The sequence below is a fragment of the Anomaloglossus baeobatrachus genome, chromosome 5 (genome assembly GCF_048569485.1).
Source record: "Anomaloglossus baeobatrachus isolate aAnoBae1 chromosome 5, aAnoBae1.hap1, whole genome shotgun sequence".
Taxonomy (NCBI): Eukaryota; Metazoa; Chordata; class Amphibia; order Anura; family Aromobatidae; genus Anomaloglossus; species Anomaloglossus baeobatrachus.
In genome coordinates, this window is record NC_134357.1 from 450818430 (window position 1) to 450832825 (window position 14396).

Genomic DNA, 14396 nt, shown 5'->3' on the forward strand with positions numbered 1-14396 from the left:
ATATTATTGTACATAAGGAGCAGAGTTATAGTAGTTATATTCTTGTACATGGGGGCAGTATTATAGTAGTTATATTCTTGTACATGGGGGCAGTATTATAGTAGTTATATTCTTGTACATAGGGGCAGTATTATAGTAGTTATATATTCTTGTATATGGGGGCAGTATTATAGTAGTTATATTCTTGTACATAAGGAGCAGTATTATAGTAGTTATATTCTTATACATGGGGCAGTATTATAGTAGTTACATTCTTGTACATAGGAGCAGTATTATAGTAGTTATATTATTGTACATAAGGAGCAGTGTTATAGTAGTTATATTCTTGTACATGGGGGCAGTATTATACAGTTAAAACCAGAATTTTCCATCAATTATCTAAAAAGACACATCTGCATGTTTTTCCTCACTATCTGGCATGAAATCAGAATAAACCTTTCCTCTTTTAGGTCAACTAGGAACCAAAATGATTTATATTTACCAAATGCCAAAATAATGAGAGACAGAAAATGTTTAAGGCATCTTTATTACTTTCTGCAAAGTCAACAGTTTACATACATTTCATTAGTATTTGGTACTATTGCTGTCACGAGTGCCTCTCGCAGTTGAGAGATGTGTGACGGGTCTGTGAGCTTCACTTCACTCATTCTTAGGTGGATCAGCATATTAACACTAGAACTACTGAGGTAGTCATTTTGTCTACTTTGCACCATGTATTTCTATATAGGTGTCACGAGTCCAGTAGTTCTAGTGTTAAACGTCTTTGCTTTGTGTTGGCACTTCAGGAGTTAATGTCCGTTTTTCTTGCTAGCAGCTCCTAGCTGATCACTTATGTGCAGCCAGTTTGTGATCCCTCCCATCTCCTTTAAGTAGCCTCCCCATTCTTCAGATTCCACCTGAGATAGCACCTTCTGCTCCTGACCATCCTAGTGGCTGCACATCTCTAGGAGCTGCTGGATTTCTGCTGCTTTTCCAGTTAGAACCGTGTTGTTGCAGCTATCAAATTTGTGTTGTGTCGTATTCCAATGTCTGTCTACCTTTCCCTGCCTGTTGATTAGTACACCAGTGGGGCTAGTGTCTCTCGCCAGCCATCTCACTAGCCCGGATGTTTGCAGGGCTAATGAGGGATTTGGTATCCGGCTTATCAACAGGTTGAAACACCCTGTAGACTGTAGAGGGACACTAGAGAGCTCAGGAAACAGCTTGAGGTGAGTCCAGGAGGTGTTCCGTCACCCTTCTCCCTAGCTGCAGGGCCCCCGTTGCCCCCCTTGTTCATTGTTGGGTAGTGTGCCAGATGTCCATGGGTTTGAGCTCAGCTGTCAAGCAGTGTGTTCAGACACACCATTCCGAGTGTGACATTTGCCCTTAACCCCTTCACGAACTAGGACGTAATGGTACATCCTAAATCATGAAGGGGTTGATCACCGCCGGCTGTTGCGGTGAGCCGTTGGTCATCCCCACACCTCTGCTAGTTTGAACAGCAGAGATGTGTGCCTCGCAGGCGCAGGTGGATCCGCAATCCACCTGCGTCTGTTAACCCCTTAGAATGTGACAGCTGTCAAAATGTGACAGCTCGATTTAAAGCGCCGCAGCAGAGAACGTGCCTTTCCCCGCCTCCATCGGAGGCCCCGTAACGTGATCATGGGGAGTTGATGGTTGCCATGGTAGACGTAGTTCCTGTTACAGCAGCTGTAACAAAATCACAGCATTTCTGCTGATCAGAGAGATGCTGCTCTGATCAGGAGAAATTAATCAGCGATGAGACTCCTGATCCTTATAGCCCCCTAGGGAGACTAGTAAAAGAATAAAAAAAGTTTAAAAAAAAGTTTTTAAAAATTAAAAAAAACTAAAATTCCAAATCACCCCCTTCTGCCCCATTGAAAATTAAAGGGTTAAAAAATAAAAAAATATACACATATTTGGTATCGCCGCGTTCAGAAATGCCCGATCTATGAAAATATAACACAATTAATCTGATCGGTAAATGGCATAGCGGCAAAACATTCCAAATAGCAAAATTAAGTTTTTCGGTCGTCGCAAATTTTGCGCAAAATGTAATGTGACGCCCCTGGACTATCAGGTCGTCACAGGGTACTGCACAAGCTGCTCACCCGTGCAGTATTCCGCCTCCCTCTTGGTTCTGGGTCCCTAACTAAATGGTGTTGCCTCCAACAGCAAATCAAATCCTAGAGACACCCTGCACCACACCCACCAGACACACCAGTGGACGGCTTGAGTGGAATAGAGTCGCCCACTTGGGGGGTCAGGGAGGGGAGGTGAGGAGTGTAGAGAGAGGAGTAGAGTCTGAGAGTGGAAGGAGAGGAGTTGGGAAGTAGCCCTCGAGCTGACAGGAGCTCAGAGGAAGTCAGGAGTGGTGACTCCTGAAGTAACTGCCTAGGTTGCAGACGGTGGTCTGGGCCTAGAGGAGTCTGGCCCCCGGTCGTAGGGGATTGTGGCGAGGTGCTCGGACCTGTCGAGGACAGCCGGCAGCCTAGCACTATCACCGGTCCAGGACCGAAGGCACGACGGGGTACACGGACCCTAGCTCGGCGAGTAGCTTCAGGCAATCCAACAATTCACCTGAGGAGAACGGAGCCTTTATGATCTGTTCCCACCAGCTCCAGAATCGGGGTATTAGCGCAACGAGGGGGATAGGACTTTCCAACACAAAACAATCCAGAAAATCCCAAGCGTGAACCCTGAGAGCAAGCTACTATACCTAGACATAGTAGGGAGCGGGGCCCGGCTAGTTCCATGCTACCGGGCCAACAAGTTGAAGTCAAACTAAGTGCCAGCAGGTAGGTCACGGATCACCAGGCACTTGGGGACGGGATCCGGACGAGCTCCCCTCAGCGGCAACGGTACCCAGAGACTTGGTTTACCGGTTGTCAGTGTCTACTTAATGGACTGAGTGAGTTCAAGAGTGACCCCTGCATCCCATGGCACCCCTCACCGAGTCCCGGGGCATCCCCCCACCTGTGGAGGGTTAAAACACCTGGCTGCCCCACTCCATCACCCCAGGTACTCCCAACGGCAGTGGTGGTACTCCCAATTACCGCACACCACGGGTGGCATCACAAACTATAACTCCCCTGTAAATACCCCTTTCACTCGAGTGGCCGCATGACCCCCAGGTCCGGAGACCCTCGAGCCACAGTGAAACTCGGATCCGAGCAGCTCGGCTGCTTCCACAGGGGCGGCACAGTAATAACAGGCGATCAAAACGTAGCGACTGCGCAAAAATGGTACCATTAAAAATGTCAGCTCAAGACACAAAAAATAAGCAGTCACTGAGCCCCAGATCCGGAAAAATGAGAACGCTACGGGTCGTGAAAATGGTGCAGTGGTGCTACTAACTTCTGATTTTTTTTAACGCCTTAGAGATAAAAGTAAACCTTTACATGTTTGGCGAATACGAACTCGAACTGAACTGAGGCATCACACCAACACATCAGTTTTACCATATAGTGAACATGGTGAATAAAATATTCCAAAAACAATCATGAATTGCAATTTTTTTGCAGTTTTTCCGCATTTGGAGTTTTTTGCCCATTTTCCAGTACACTATATGGTAATAATTATGGTTTCATTTAAAAGTACAACTTGTTCTTCAAAAACAAGCCCTCATATGGCAAGATTAATGGAAAAATAAAAAAAGTTATCTCTCTCGGAAGAAGGGGAGCAAAACAGAAAACGGAAAATCACACAAGGTGTGAAGGGGTTAAACTGTATGACTTGGGTCAAAAATTTTGGATCTCCTTCCATAAGCTTCTCACAATAGTTGGTAGGAATTTGGGCTCATTCTTCCTGACAGAACTGGTGTAACTGAGCCATGTTTGTAGGTCGCCTTGCTCGCACCGGCCTTTTCAGCTTTGCTCATAAATTTTTAATAGGATTGAGATCAGGGTTTTGTGATGGCCAGTCCAAAACATTGACTTTGTTATCCTTAAGCCACCAGTTTGGCAGTATTCTTCGGGTCATTTGTCCATTTGGAAGGCCCATTTCTGCCCAAGCTTTAACGTCCAGGCTGATGTCTTGAGATGTTGCTTCAGTATTGCTTCATAATCTTCTTTCCTCATGAGGAGGGGGAATAAGAAAGGTGTGGTGTCTTCCCATTGGCTGTAGCTGAACGATGGCAACTTCAGCTGGAAGACACATGCCACCCACAGTCAGCCAGCGGTACTGCAGATCCCAAGCTAACCCAGCCCAGTGGATGATCAGAGCCTGCGCCCACCGCTGGCATCGACTCCTCTCCCATCACCAGCACCATCCACGGCAGGAACACGGCGTCGCCTGGCGATCGGAGCAGAAGTCGCTGGAGCAGACTCCGGCGGTGACGTAACAGCACGTTTATCTCTGGTACACAGAACCCATCTTATTCCCGAGTGGTATGATGGCTGGACATTCCCATCTTCTTTGTACTTGCGTATAATTGTTTGTACAGATCAAGGAGACACTTATAGGTGTCTGGAAATTGCACCCAAGGATGAACCAGACTTGTGCTAGTCCACAATTCTCTTCCTGAGATCTTGGCTGATTTCTTTTGACTTTCCCATGATGCTACACAAAGAAGCAGTGTATGTCAGGTGTGCATTAAAATACATCCACAGGTTTGTCTCTAATTAACTCAGATGTTTGGATCGGTCGCTTAGTGACACCGCTGTGATGCCGAACGGACCGCCCCCTTCGAAAGGAGGCGGTACGCCGGTCACAGCGACGTCGCTATGTAGGTAAGTATGTGTGACGGGGGTGCCGGATTTTGTGTGCGACGGGCAGCGATATGCCCGTTTCGCACAAACGATGTGGGTGGGTCGCATGCTAGCGATATCGGGCCGGATATCGCAGCATGTAAAGCCACCCTTAGGCCGGCTTTGCACACTACGACATCGCAGGTGCGATGTCGGTGGGGTCAAATCGAAAGTGCCGCACATGCGGCATCACTTGCGATGTCGTAGTGTGTAAAACCTTTTTGATACGATGAATGAGCGCAAAAGCGTCGTTATCGTATCATCGGTGTATTCTCTGACATTTCCAGAATGCCGGTGCAGAGACAGGTACGATGTTGTTCCTCGTTCCTGCGGCAGCACACATCGCTGTGTGTAAAGCCGCAGGAGCAAGGAACATCACCTTACCTGCGTCCCGGCTGCTATGAGAAGGACGGAGGTGGGCGGGATGTTTACATCCTGCTCATCTCCGCCCCTCTGTTGCTATTGGCCGCCTGCCGTGTGACGTCGCTGTGACGCCGCACGACCCACCCCCTTAGGAAGGAGGCGGGTCACCAGCCAGAGCGACGTCGCAGGACAGGTGAGTGCATGTGAAGCCGGCTTAGCGATAATGTTCGCTACGGCAGCTATCACAAGATATCACTACTGCGACGGGGCCGGGGACTATCGCACTCGACATCGCAGCATCGGCATGCGATATCGTAATGTGCAAAGTACCCCTTAGTGTATGTAAACTTTTGACTTTGCAGAAAGTAATAAAGATGCCTTAAAACATTCTCTCTCTCTTTATTCTGGGATTTGGCAAATATGAATCATTTTGGTTCCTAATTGACCTAAAACGGGAAAGGTTTATTCTGATTTCATGTCAGATAGTGAGAAAAACATTCATATGTGTATGTAAGCTTCTGGTTTCAACTGTAATAGTTATATTCTGGTACATAGGGGACAGTATTATAGTAGTTATATTCTTGTACATAGGGGCAGTATTATAGTAGTGATATTCTTGTGCATAGGGGGCAGTATTATAGTAGTTATATTCTTGTACATAGGATCAGTATTATCATTGATATATTCTTGTACACAGGAGGCAGTATTATAGTTGCTATATTATTGTACATAAGGAGCAGTATTATAGTATTTATTTTCTTGTATATAGAAGGCGGTATTATAGTTTTTATATTCTTGAACATAGGGGGCAGTATTATAGTAGTTATATTCTTGTACATAGGGGGCAGTATTATAGTAGTTATATTCTTGTACATAGGTGGCAGTATTATAGTAGTTATATTCTTCTATATGGGGGCAGTATTATAGTAGTTTTATTCTTGTACATAAGGAGCAATATTATAATAGTAATAGTCTTGTACATAGGGGCAGTATTATAGTAGTTATATTCTTGTACATAAGGGCAGTATTATTGTAGTTATTTTCTTGTACATAGGGGTAGTATTATAGTAGTTCTATTCTTGTACATGGGAGGCAGTATTGTAGTAGTTATTCCTGTACAAAGGGGGCAGTATGATAGTAGTTATACCGCCGTCTATGTGCAAGAGTATAATAGTAGTTATATTTTTGTACATAGGATCAGTATTGTAGTTGATATATTCTTGTACATTAAGAGTAGTATTAAAATAGTTATATTCTTGCACATATGGGGCAGTATTATAGTAGTTATATTCTTGTACATAGGGGCAGTATTATAATTGATATAGTCTTGTATATAGGAGGCAGTATTATTGTAGTTATATTTTTATACATAGTGGCAGTATTATAGTAGTTATATTGTTGTAAATAGTGGCAGGATTATAGTTGTTTGTTGTTCTATTCTTGTATATATTATTATAGTATTTATATTCTTGTACACAGGGGACAGTATTATAGTAGTTAAATCTTATAGAGGGGGCAATATACTAGCAGTTATATTCTTGTACATAGAGGTTGATATTATAGTAGTTATATTCTTGTACATAGGGGCAGTATTATAGTAGTTATATTCTTGTACATAGGGGTTGATATTATAGTAGTTATAGTCTTGTACATAGTATATTGTACAGAGAGGGCAGTATTATAAACGCTAGTATCTATGATACTGTGTATTCATTGATTCATATGACATGAGTGGCAGATTTAGTAAGGTCACCAGGCCGCTGTCTGTAGATTGTATTGGGGGTGACACATATCTTCTTCCTGCAGTTACAGCAAAGCTACAAGTGATATGAAAGATGTGGGCGGATGAGGATGTCACCACATTAGTGCAGAAATACCCATATGGCGGGAGCTTTGTGATGTTTATTGTACTATGAGGACAACAGTCAATCATGAGCTTAGTTTAATAGGCATTGTATCTTTTTTGTGTATTAACACGCCACTATAGAAAACTGATAAACACAAAGGCTGTGTTCACACTTTGCGTTTTCACAGTATTTTTTTTCTGCAAATTCAAAGCTGCTTTTACAGAATCAGCAAAAGCTGTGCAATGTCAAAAATCTCATGCACACAAATGCGTCTTTTCTTGATTGAATTGGAAAACTGCTGTGTTTTTTAAATCTGCAGCATGTCAATCGTTTCAGCGTTTTTGCAGCATTTTTCACCAGAAAAAAATGAAGAAGTGAAAAAAACGCTATAAACATGCAACATTGCAGAAAAAAATGCAGCAAAACCTACTTTTGTAAACAACTTCTTTACTGTCAAGAGAGCAGGTTTTGCCTGCAGAAAAAAGCAATTTGTAAACATAGCCAGATTGTTCTAAGGTGTTGTGGTCAGATGAATCCAATTTCAATTTGTTTGGTAGTGGTGGCGGCACTATATATACCACTCAATTGGAAAATGTAATTATGTAAGGCACCAAACACCTACAGTGAAACATGGTGGTGGCAATGTCATGGTTTGAGGCTGCTTTTTTGCATCTGCCATTGGTCCTTTGCATAGAATTGATGGAAATATCAATGCTACCATGTACAAGGATATACTGGAGAATGTAATGCTGCCAAATGGTACAACCAAAGAAATTCCAGCAAGATAATGAATGATCCTAAGCACACATCCAATGAAGTAAAAAATTGGTTACAAAGACAAATGTTTGCCTGTTGGAATGCCCAAGCCAGTCACCTGAGTACACCCTATAGAGCTCCTTTGGGATGAGTTAGGGAGACAAGTTGGGGCCCGTGCCCAGAGCAACAAAGATGAATTGTTTGCAGATTTGCAAATGGAACGGAGCAAGATTCCTCAAGATGTCTTGAATACCCCAGTGGCTTCAATGTCCCATTAGGAAGGTGAAGTAATTAAAGAAAGAGGTTATGCTACAAAATACTAAGTTATCGCACTGTAAACAATTGATTACTCATAATGATGGGTGGACATGGACTGTAAAAGTAAAAAGTACCCCAGTGCCGGACCCGGGCCCGGAATTCTCAGAAAATTCTGGCTAATGATCCGGAACGCGGGTAATAAAAAAATAAATAAATACAGGAAATATAAAGAAAAAAAAATAAAGCAAGCGGCCTGCAGCCACCCAGAATTGTCGCATCCATTAGATGTGAAAATCCCGGAACTTTAGCGAGCTCTTTTCGATTGCCCTAGTGCAGTGGCAATCGGGTTAATAAGGGATTAATTGCAGCACACAGCTGCTACTAAGCCCTGTCTCATAGACCCTCCCCATTACGAATCTATAGGTGAAAGTAAATAAACACAAACACCTAAAAAAATCCTTTATTTGGAATAAAAGACAAAAACCCCACCCTCTTTCACCCCTTTATTAACCCCCCAAACACCCAGGTCCGACGTAATCCACACGAGGTCCCTTGACAATTCAGGTCTCCTACATCTGAAATTACAGCGCCTGATCAGGGAACATGTCCGCACACTGTAACTGCAGGCAGAGAATGAATGAACCGCGCGATCAGCTGTGATGTCACTCATGTTAGTTGCAGTCACAGCTGGAGGTTCATAAGGACCTCCACCTGTGACCACAGCTAACCTGACCTCAGGTTTGGTCACTGAGTTTAATGAAGTACCCTGAGGTTAGATTACCTACGGTCACAGATGAAAGACTGTGGGAACCTTCAGCTGTGGCTGCAACTAACCTGAGTGACGTCACCACTGATCGCGGCTCATTCTCTGCCTGCAGTTACAGTGTGCTGACATGTTGCATGATCGCATGCTGTAATTTCAGATGTAGCAGAGCTAAATCATCATGGGACCTCGTGTGGATTACGTCGGACCTGAAGGGGTGTTTTTGGGGTTAATAAAGCGGTGAAAGAGGGTGATTTTTTTGTCTTTTGTTTCAAATAAAGGATTTTTTCAGTGTTTGTGTTTATTTACTTTCATTTACAGATTAGTAATGGGGGTGTCTCATAGATGCCTCCCATTACTAATCTAAGGCTTAGTGGCAGATGTGAGCTGCGATTAACCCCTTATTGCCCCGATTGCTACCGCACCAGGATAATCAGGAAGAGCAGGGTAAAATGCTCGGATTGTCGCATCTATTGGATGCGACAATCCTGGGTGGCTGTAAGCTGCTATTTTTAGGCTGGGGGGCCAATAACCATGGATCTCCCCAGCCTGAGAATACCAGCCCCCAGCTGTCGGGCTTTATCATAGCTGGGTATCAAAATTGGGTGGAACTGCACGTCATTTTTTTTAAATTATTTATTTAAATAATTTAAAAAAATAAATAAATAAATAAAAGATGCATGCTGTTCGTTTTATTTTGATGCACAGATGGGGGCTGCAGCCTGTAGCCGTAGGATGTATCTGTGATGGGTATCAAATTATAGAAACCCTATGCAAATTTTTTATTTTATTTATTTATTATTATACCACGATAGATGCACATAGCATCTGCGATTGAAAGCAGTCAGCTGACACGCTGACACTCAGGGTGGGGGTGCATCTGACTGTCACCAATCACATATGCCAGTGGGCGGAGAAAGCAGTGCATATGCATGAAGACTAATGTACAGCCCCAGAAGTGAATAATCGACTGCGGGAGCAGTTACAGCCATGCCGGGGCCTCGGTAAGTACAGCGCGCTTGCTCATATCCCCCTATCCCTTCTACCACCAGTTTTAATGATTCTGGTTCCGATAGACTTATATGGGGACCGGCGTCCGGCCAGATAACTTGGGGCCAGGACCAGATTTTTTTTTAATCCGGTTAGGTCCGCCGGTCCCGGTTATCTGCGAGTCCACCCCTCACTACGCTCTACGTTGTGATCACTACATAGTATAAGTAAAACTTAGCAGTCAGTTTTCTTTAATTAAATGACCAGACCTATATGCAAAAGCATTTTAGTTAAAATTAAGGTCTTGTATGATGACAACTTCATTCACTTTCAATTCATCACCAGGAAAATGGCATCACAACAACCAGAAAGAAGTAATCACACTTTTTTTTTTAAAAAAAGCAAAACTTTTGGTCGCTACTGTAAGGAGTTACTGAAATTTCTGAAATAAGGAATGGCATGAGTACAGAGGACACTAGATTTCGTCCTGGATACTTTATTGGGGAAAGATGGTTTAAGTCACCTCTAACATAAATGCAGTGCTCAATAAAGTCATCTCTCCATCTGTAGATTATATATTACAGTGCGCTTATAGGATCACGGCCCCCCTCAGTTCGAGCATGGGGAGGGGCAGCAAGGGGCCCCAGGCTCCAAGTCTCCTTTCTGTGTCCCTGCAAATCAATAACAGGCAGAGCCTAACAGCAGACGCAGCACCCTGTGTTTATCAGATGTGTGCCAGGTCATTAAACACATAGCAGGAATCCAGCCGCGCTGCACCCGGGCATCGGAGTCATGAACAATACAACTGTTTCCCCTACAGAATATTTTTCCATCACCCCCGGCCCCCTGTGTTTGTATGCATACAGTAGGTTTTTCTTGGAAAACAGAGTCGTGTTTAAGATCGTCTTGACGTTACGTTACTAAGGACACCTTACACAGGGAGATATTTATACCCTACATTAAAACACTGAGAAATACCCTATAAACACTGCAGGACACTGATTTATATGGAAAAGCTACGTCAATGCAACTGCGCACATACACTATCCCTCCGCTGTGGTGCAAGAAGATATACGGTGTGCGGTGTGCCTTGTGATCCGTATCGCTGGGCCAAAATATTGGATTGTGGTAATATGGCATATGGTAAATCGTGGCACCGACCACCACCTATCACAGTCAGTTTGTGAATACATTTGTTACTGGAATTTCCCAAAAATTGTGCTAAATTCTGCATCCCAGTCTAGACCTTTTGGGTGGTTGCTGAAGAGAATTCTGAAATTGCTAATCTTATTTTTGAGCTTCTTATGGACACAGAAATGGATACACCACATACAATCGCAATTATCTGGTGCATTGCGGATCTGGATTCCCTAGGTGTGATCTGTATCAGGTGGGGTATATATAGTGGACTACTTTACACTCAGGGATATTGGGCCCACCAAACAACCTGCTATGGTGGCAACCAAGTTTTAGAGGATCTTCGGGGACAAGGTTGGCGTTTTATCTGGATGATACTTTGGCTGTATAGAGGTGGGGTCTATATAGTGGACTACTTTACACTAGGACACTTTGGGCCCACCAAACAACCTGTGATGGTGGCAACCAAGGTTTAGAGGATCTTCGGGGGCAAGGTAGGCGTTTTATCTGGATGATACTTTGGTTGTATAGAGATGGGGTCTATATAGTGGACTACTTTACACTGGGACATTTTGGGCCCACCAAACAACCTGCTATGGTGGCAACCAAGTTTTAGAGGATCTTCGGGGACAAGGTTGGCGTTTTATCTGGATGATACTTTGGCTGTATAGAGGTGGGGTCTATATAGTGGACTACTTTACACTAGGACACTTTGGGCCCACCAAACAACCTGTGATGGTGGGAACCAAGGTTTAGAGGATCTTCGGGGGCAAGGTAGGCGTTTTATCTGGATGATACTTTGGTTGTATAGAGGTGGGGTCTATATAGTGGACTATTTTACACTAGGACATTTTGGACCCACTAAACAACCTGTGATGGTGGCAACCAAGGTTTAGAGGATCTTTGGGGACAAGGTTGGCGTTTTATCTGGATGATACTTTGGTTGTATAGAGGTGGGGTCTATATAGTGGACTACTTTACACTAGGACATTTTGGGCCCACCAAACAACCTGTGATGGTGGCAACTAAGGTTTAGCGGATCTTCCAGGGGAAGGTTGGCGTTTTATCTGGATGATACTTTGGTTGTATAGAGGTGGGGTCTATATAGTGGACTACTTTACACTAGGACATTTTGGGCCCACCAAAGAACCTGTGATGGTGGCAATAAAGGTTTAAAGGATCTTCAAGGGCAAGGTTGGCGTTTTATCTGAATGATACTTTGGTTGTATAGAGAGATAAGCATATGTAAATGGTATGGCAGCCACTTATCTGCAAGGGATGATGTAGTAAATGTAGGCACAATGTCTTTTTCAGGTAGGTTCACACCGAAACCTGACAGAAATAGCAATTAAGAAAGCTAAAAAGAATGAATATATGCACTACAATAAGGCGTCTTCATGTAGCAAAACTCGTTGGGTACTCCAGCATCTAGAAGACGTTGGGTGCACGTATACTAAGAGATGAGGAAGGAGATCAGCTGTTGACTGGCCTAAAGTTATCAAGCGCTTGTAGGTACTTAAATGGATGTCTCCAGCCAGGTGGTGATGGTAGTGGTTGAGCCCTCACTCTTACTGCCAACATACAGCTATATTGGTCTCTTGGTCTCTTGCAGTAGTCAATATGGAGGATGCAAGGCAGTCATCTCGAAACTGTGGGTGCCAGGACTTGCTGTGAGGAGACACATATATTGGAGACCGCTTGTGTAAGGGTTTGAAGGTTGGTATCAGCAATGGAGGAATTTCTAGAGAACAACACAGGGAGGCTGGAGATCAAGCATTAAACATTTCATTTCTACGTGATTACTTTTTTTTAGCTGAGGCTAATTTTACATTTTTATTTAGGCCGGTGTCCAAGGCGTAGGCAGAATTTGATTTGTGGGTTTTTCCATGTACAAAAACTTACAGTCTGTGTGGTAAGATATAGGTGGATGCAGATGGAGCAGATATGGATGGAATATAGTGTAAGGCTATAGCTATGGCATAAGCATATGCATGAGAGAAAAGTTAAGGGGGTTGCCCACAAGGTAGATGTTAGTGACTTATCATGTGGATAGGCCATCAATGTCTGATCGGTTGTGATCCCACACCCGGCATCTGCATGGATCAACCAGATATAAACAATGTACAGCACAGCTCCATACACTGTGTAGTGCTGTTCTTGGTTGTTACAGCTCAACTTCTATTGAGGTGAATAGGAGCTGAGCTACAGTACCTGAGGATGGTCACTACATAGTGTAAGGAGCCATGCTGTGCCTCTCTGTACACTGATTACATCCGGCCACCTCTGGAGCGGATAACAGCTGATAGAAAGACCCTCAACAATCTAATATTGATGACCAATCCTAAGTCATCATATCATAACTATACATCATCAACATTATAGTATTGGACAACCTTTTTAATGAAGCTGGAGAACTTACGTTCTTGTACAGCTGGAGGTGACTATCGATGGAGGAGGCCATGAGTATACATTGATTTAAATGTAAAAAATGAAGGTAGGTTAGATACATACTGGTGGAGCAGAGGACCAACGTGGATACAGATGGAGTAGACTGTGGGTCTGGGGTGGATGCAGATGGAGTAGACTATGGGTCTAGGGTGAGTACAGATAAAGCAGACTGTGGGTCTAGGGTGGAGTTGCTCATGGTCTTAAAGGGAACCTGTCAGGTCCAATATACACCCAGAACCACAAGCAGTTCTGGGTGCATATTGCTAATCCCTCTCTAACTGTCTCTGTATCTAGTAGCATACATAAAGAGATCTTTAGAAAAAGTATTTCTAAATTTCCTTTATGATATGCTAATGAGCGCAGAGACTAAGTTGCAAGGGTGTTAGTTCCTGTCCTCATTCTGCCCTCTTAGCATGGTAGCATGCTATTCAATGCAGCATCACCAGCGGTGCAGCATGTACCAGTGTCCGCTGATCAGAAGACCCGGCAATTCCGGCCATGTGCACTAGACGTCTCTGAAGTCGGGACACGTACACCCGGCTTCATACCGCGCATGACCGGAAGTGCCGGGACTTTTGATCAGTGATCACAGCGGACACAGGTACGCATGTCACCGCTGGTGTTGCTGCATTGAATATCAAGTTAGCATGCCCTTTTGGGCATGCTAACATGCTAAGAGGTTGGAATGAGCACAGGAACTAACACCCTTGAGACTAGTCGCTGGCCTCATTAGCATATGATAAAAGATCTTTAGAAATACTTTTTCTAAAGATCTCTTTATCTATGGTACTAGATAAAGGGAGTGTTAGGCATGGATTAGAAATATGCACCCAGAACTGCTCATGGTTCTGGGTGCATATTGCACCTGACAGGTTCCCTTTAAGGTGGATACCCAAAGACTGGAGAATGGGCTTAGGGTGGATACCCACAGACTAGAGAATTGTCTTAGGGTGGATACCTACAGACTGGAGAATTGTCTTAGGGTGGATACCCACAGACTGGAGAATTGTCTTAGGGTGGATACCCACCGACTGGAGAATTGTCTTAGGGTGGATACCCACAGACTGGAGAATTGTCTTATGGTGG